Below are 7,228 nucleotides of genomic sequence, written 5' to 3'. Positions count from 1 at the left end.
CTGTTGCGAAAGAGAAAACATATTCCGAGGAGCGTCAATATTTTGTAACATTTCGACATCGAATCACCCAATCTCCGAGATTCTTTGGAGAAGAAGAGGAAATATTGACGAGATAAATGAAGAAGAAAACTCTTTCGTCATAACCTACTTTGAACCAGCAATGAAATCCAGAAGCCAGTTGTTAATAAAAGTAAAAAAATTTGACATTAATGTTTATTCTTTATGAAGAAAGGGCAGAGATTCTCAAGAATTCAGACGCGACACCCGTGTGTCGAAATGAGCAAGTCAGTGAATGCTTTCCGAATGACGAGTGGGCATGTGTGGTGTGGGTATGTGGGTATGCGTTGCATCTGAGAAATGGGCATCAACACCCGGAGGGCGCAGACACACACTGGGTGACTGGGCCAAGGTTGCGGGTTACCTGGAGAAATGTTTGGACCAGGCCTGTTGGCAAGTAAGTCGTCGACAGTCTTTGCCACCGCATCGGGACGATTAGAATTTTGTAAGCCTTGGTCAGACGGAACGATAATGATAATTATAGGTTGGTGTGCCTGAGTGACTGTTTAAGGCCAGGCTGTTTTTTTTTTTTTTTTTTTTTTTTTTTTTTTTTTAAGGGGTTTCCGTGAAATGCACTTGTTGTAAACGGTGTTGTGACCTAAAGCTTTTAGACCTCATAAAAAAAACATAAAAAAATTGTTGTTTGTATCTCAGTACTAGGAGCTAGTAGGTTTTTTGTTCCTTTTCATTTATTTATTTTTTTAAGAGTTTCCGTGAAATGCACGTGCTGTAAACGGTGTTGTGACCTAAAGCTTTTAGACCTCATAAAAAAATAAAAACAAAAAAACAAAAATTGTTGTTTGTATCTCCTCACGAGGAGCTAATAGTTCAGACATTATTGCACGGTCAGTGGGGAAAATGATTCTCACGTTTGTACTACTAGTTTCTTAGGTCCTGTTACCGTCAGGCAACTTTCAGAAGGACGAAGCAAAATTCGTAGAATGATTTTTCTCTGTTGTTGTCTCGTCTCGTAAATTATCGGTGATAATTAACAGCCTTCTGGATGGTGGTTTGATGCGAAGTTGACCCAGTGATCTTCACGAGAACCTAAAGGAGGCTGCTTAGTTGTTTGTTGTTTGTTCTTTGCTTTGAAATGACCTGTCAGAATTCAAGGGTCAAATGACATGCAGTTAAAAAGATACTTTACTGTTAGGTAGTGAGTAGAGAGATGGACGTCTTGATGTAATGAACAATCACTAATATATACTGTTTGGACCGAGCTGTCGGTCATATTAAACCGCTCAAAATAAAAATAAGAAATAAAATAAATAAAAAAATAAAGCTTCATTTCAAAGGGAGATGACTCAATGAAGGTAACAGTTAATGTTATGCACAATTACTAATATATATAATTGTTTTGGATGGACCGAGCTGTCAGTCGTATGAACCGCTCAAAAAAAAAAAAAAATATATATATATATATATTGTAAAAAAAAAAAAAATCTCTCTATGGTAAGGATTTACGAGGAGAATATATCAGGAAACAGTGACAATCACTATAACTTAAAATGTACTTTAATAACAACTAGTAAGGAAATTAAAGTCACAAACAGAACATTAAACAAATTACGGACGCTTTACACAAAAGCAAAGACTCGCTACACAGCTTACTTCACAAGACTACTAATCGCTAATCACTGCATTTTACAGTATAATACCCAAGTCACAAAGCTTTACATCAACACAACATATAATTCACTGTACATCACAAAAGTTAGTGGCAACCAACGTTTACATCACACAAGAAAACGTCCAAATGGATAAAAAGCAGTACATTACCATATATTCCTCAAAACTTGATACACTATTATAATCACTTGTTTGTTTCAGCTCCAACGAAAATCGTCGTTTGGGCCTTTATATACCAGACTCACGCTAGACATCCATGGACAAATATCATTGTTTTCGATACATTATCCTTGGCGACTACCGCCTACGCCAAGCGCTACTGCCATCTGTTGTCTAGTGTAAACACTTTTTTCTATGCAAATATCAATTTTCAACCTTTTTTTTTCTGCAATTTTACATTCAATAAATCAATATTCCTTTACATTCCCCCCTTTTAACTCAGCGGCTCTCTCCTCAGTCCATTCTGAATTTTCACTCTTACAGTCTTAAACATTAGCTACTTCCATTTAGCAACTGTCGGAGACTGCCACGTCGTTGGTAACAAGCACTTTCCTTTAAATAATCAACAGATCTAGAGAGAGAATCTGCAATGACATTTTCTTTGCCTGCTATATGGTGAATATTTATTTGAATGGTTGCAAAAATAAAGACCATCTTAAAATTCTCTTATTGTTGTGCTTACATTTATTAAAATAAAGGTTAAAGGGTTATTATCAGTATATAACGTCTATTTCAAAGTTACTGTTAAGCAAGTATATCTCAAAGTGCATTAAACTCAAAATTAAACTTAAATTACAGTATTGTTGAAAAAGAAGCTTTAACCTGTTGGCTATTATTTTTCTTTGAAAAAGTAAGATACAGGTTGCAAAACCACCCATTATGTTCACCTGTAATAATACACTGCCAGCTCCTACTTCACTGGAGTCTACCTGTAACTTGAATGGTAGATTAAAGTCTGGGGATTCAGTACTGGCTTAGACATTAAACATGAGCTTAAGTTTATTAAAGGCATCGTCACATTCCTTTGACCACACAAAACTTCACATCCTTTTTCAGCAACTCTGTAATGGGTAGGCTACATCTGAAAAGTTCTTACAAAATTTCCTGTAATACACCCCACTGTTCCCAAAAATTTCATCACTCCACGTTTAGATGTTAGGAGGGTCAAATTCTTTATGACTCAATATGACAATCAACAGGTTTCACTTGGCCACTTCCTATTTCATGACCTAAATATTGAACTGTAGTTTTTCCAAATTCACATTTGGCAAGGTTTATCGTAACATTAAATTCTAATAACCTCTTAAAAACATCATATACTTTTTTAATGTGATCTTCCCAGGTTTCTCCAACAATAATAATGGTCATCTAAATAAACAAATACACCTTCGAGATCCTCAAGATATATTCATCTGACGTTGGAAAGTCAGAGGTGCATTACATAAACCAAATGGCATTACCTAATATAAAGTCCATGGGGTGTAACAAATGCAGCAATATCCCTGCTGTTTTTGTCTAACTCAATTTGATAGTATCCTTTCAATAATCAATTTTACTTAAAAAAGGAACTTTGCTACATTATCAATTATATCTTCTACTCTGGCATAGGATATGAATCTTTTATAGTTACATTATTTACCTTTCGATAGTCTGTACACATTCTTGCATTCCGTCAGGTTTGTCGACTAGAATACATGGGCTAGCCATTCACTATGGCTTTCCTCTGCTAGTCCGTGTTTCAGTAAATAAGCAACTTCGGTCTTTAACTGTTGTTGTTGCCTCGGCGACATTCTGTATGGACGCTGACTTATTGGAGTCTCTTCTCTCAACCTGATTTTATGTTTTACTCCTTTTATCCTTTTAGGATGGTCTGAAAATAGATCTGAAAGAAAAGTTTTTGAATTAGCACTTTAAAATCATGCTGCTGTTCATCAGATAAATGAATACATAACTTCCTAAATTTTTCATCATCACTCAAATAATCTGTTATTTTTTTAATCGAAGTTCAATTTCTTCTTCAACGTCTTTTTCATCATCCTCTTTTGCAATTGACACACTCCACTGGATTTCGTTATACCTCTTTAATTTGTTAATATGAATTTTTGTTTTTAACTTTCCTCCGTCCGGTAGGAAATTGAATTCGATAATTAACATCACTTACTTTTTCCTTCACCGTGCAAGGTCCTATATACTTCTGGTTAAAAACCTTACCAGCTGTAGGGAGATACACTAGAACCTTATCTCCTATGTCGAGTTCACGTTTTGCAGCCTTTTTGTCGTGGTTTCTTTTCATCTCTTCTTGTACTACTTTAAGATTCTCATGGTGCTACTTTCCATATATTTTTTCCTTCATTTCTTTATTGTAACGTGATAGAATCCTTCTATCTGAAATCAACTGATTCTTTTATCACCTCCATGGGTGACCTTACTGATGGACTATACTAACTGAAAAGAGAGAATAACCCAAACGATGAATGTACGCTATCACGAACGGCAAATAGCAACATTGTATGTAGACATCCCATTCCTTTTCATTTTCACAACAGTACGTGCGAAGCATGGTTTTTGAAGGTTCGATGAAATCGTTCGACCACTCCTTGGCTCTGTGGGGTGATAAGGAGACGATAAACAATGCTTAATATTCTGACAGGCTAAAAATGAGGTAAACTTTCTAGACGTAAAGTTGGTTCCTTGGTCGGTTGGTTTGAACTTCTGTGGCAAACCTACAGCGAGAAGAACTTGTTTAGCGCTTACAATTATCTTATCAGCACTCACTGTTCTTAAAGGAATTGCCTCTGGAAATCTGGTAGCACTACACATAATTGTCAACAAATACTCGTTACCTTGCTAGACCTAGGCAGAGGTCCTACACAATCCAAAAACCAGTTTCTCAAAACAAAGGGTTCTCCTGGAACTTCAATGGGTTGCAATGGCATCACTTAGGGTCATGTTGAGCTTTACCTACTTTTTGACAATTAAATCACAATTTTTTCAATATTCACTACAATCTTTCTGCATCTTAGGCCAAAAAAACAAAAAAAATACCTTAATAATTTCTCATAAGTTTTGTTTATACCTAAATGACCAGAATAACTACAGTCATGAGCAATACCTAAAAACAAAATTCCTATAACTACTTGGAATGACCACTTGTTCTACATCATTATTAACATTTCTACTCTTGAACTTCCTCATTAGGATTCCATCCTTTAAAAAGTAACACTTGCCTTCCTTCTCGATATCATTTATATCAACAAGGGCATTATCTCTTATTACCTTCAAATTATCATCTTCAATTTGAGATTTAACAAATTCTTCCTTATTAACTTTCAGCATTCGCAAAGGAGTACTGACTTTACTTACTTGTAGTGTTTCCGGACCATCTTTAAACAAGTTTTGTAAATCCAAACCGTCGTCATCATTTACCTTTCCTTCGGCACTCTTACTTCTTGTAGTAACTGCACAAGCAGAAATGAAGTTTGGAAATGTACATTCTTCTGTAATAAATGAAGAATTAAAGGGAAAGGTTTTTTCTGTCAAAATTGGGATTACTGCTACCAAAAACTGTCTCTCCACATACATCATTTCCAAGATTAAACTCTACTCCTGACACTGGGATTTCTCTCACCAAAGCAATTTTAACATATCCCGAAATTAACGGAGTTTCTAACCTTACTTCTACTAATGGAGCTGAAAACTCAGGTCCAAACCCACGCAGAAGTACATACTCTCCAGAAATATCCTTCCACTGGTCATACATATTTTTTTATCAATTACAGACTGTTACCGCTCCGGTATCTCTTAACAACCACCTTACTTTTCCGCCTTTTTTCAACACAAGAGATGTACCAACCATCTCCCATAAAGGGAAAAGGGTCATACAATTCAGTACCTTTTGGATGTGACTTCTCTTCATGGTAGTCTCACTCCATTTCCTTTTAACAATATCCTCCAATACAAACCAACATTACTAACATTTTGAACATCATTGTTACCCATTTTGTAACCTATATATTCTCATCAACATTACATATATTATTACTGTCGATGCTATCGTTACAATACCTCCTCTTACCTGGCCTAAGGGGAGAAGCAAACAAACAAGGACTCTGTTCCACCACATGCTTGTGGTTGATTCAACAATGCAATGGTATTTTCAGGTTTATGATCATCCTTAAAATGTACAGGTTTATCTTTAACTTTATTTACCACTTGAATTGGACGGTTTTCATTGTGCGATGTGGAAACACAAATCCTATGATGGTGTCCTGGTTTTGCCACAACTGAAACATACAAAATCTCTAAAATTTTCGCCTATATTTTGTAACTAGGTGTAAACTGATCATTTACACTGTATCCTGCTTTTCAGCACTAACACTAGGACCAGAATTATATTGACTTGCCCTCTACCACCTCTATTAAAGGTAAATTTATTATAGACTCCACGAGATGATACCTGTGAACTCGTAGTCTTACCTTGTGCCTTGTAATTTTGCTGCTTTTCCCAAACTCTGCTCCTTCCATTTTAGGAGTGACGTCAGTATTATATAGCTTATGGGTCAATGCATAATTATCAGACAATCTAGTGGCTTCATCGACATTATCTACATCACGTTCATCCAAATATGTTCTAATAAGTGGATTAATACCAATCCTTGAACTGCTCATGCAAGATAAGTTCCTGAAGTTTACCGAAATCACCATTAACTTCTCGGGCATTCATCCACCTATCATACCACAGGCGTTGTTCCCGTGCATACTCCATATGAGTACGACTGTCTTTTTTATCCAGCTTCTGAAACTTCTCTCTATACCTCTCTGGCACCCATGCATAAGCTTTCAAAAACTTCGGATTTTAAACTCTCTCATAATCCTTAGAATCATCTAAAGATAGGCAGCAAATACTTCCCTAGCCTTTCCTCGAAAGGAGTTTGAACCAACGTGCTCCATGACGTTCTCGGCCATTCACGCTGTTCTGCTACTTTCTCAAATTGTAAAAAAAAATGCATCCACTTCATTTTCAACAAAAATGGTACACTTTTTACTGCATTGTCTATTCTAAAAGATTTTGGTATTTCTCTGGACTGTTTTTCTTCTACTTCAAGTTTTTCTTCATCTAGCTTTATCCTCTTTTTGCTCAACTTCAATCTTTTTTTGCTCAACTTCAGCTTCTACCTTCCTAACCTTTTCAGCTCTCTCATTTTCTAACTTCTTTAGTTCAACAGCTTTCTCATTCTCTAATCTAACTATTTGCAAATGAATCTGCATCTGCTTCAACACTCTTTTTTGGTTTAACCTTGCGTGACTGTTTTTTCACGTACGGCTTTTGGCACCTTCCTCTTCACTTGCACTACCTTCTGTATTATTCTCACTAGCGCTTTGCTGGCTATCAGTTTCTTGCCCTTCCCAACTCATTAGTAACACCCTTCCTTATCAGACAAAATGCCTAAAGTCATTAGCGCCTCACTTACTTTATTTGAGATTTCTTGCTTCCTTCAGATTCTGATACTTCTACATTATAGTACCTAGCTAGAACAATCCA

This window comes from Macrobrachium nipponense, chromosome 29 (assembly GCF_015104395.2).
Source record: "Macrobrachium nipponense isolate FS-2020 chromosome 29, ASM1510439v2, whole genome shotgun sequence".
Taxonomy (NCBI): domain Eukaryota; kingdom Metazoa; phylum Arthropoda; class Malacostraca; order Decapoda; family Palaemonidae; genus Macrobrachium; species Macrobrachium nipponense.
Note: the sequence above shows the minus strand (reverse complement) of the source record.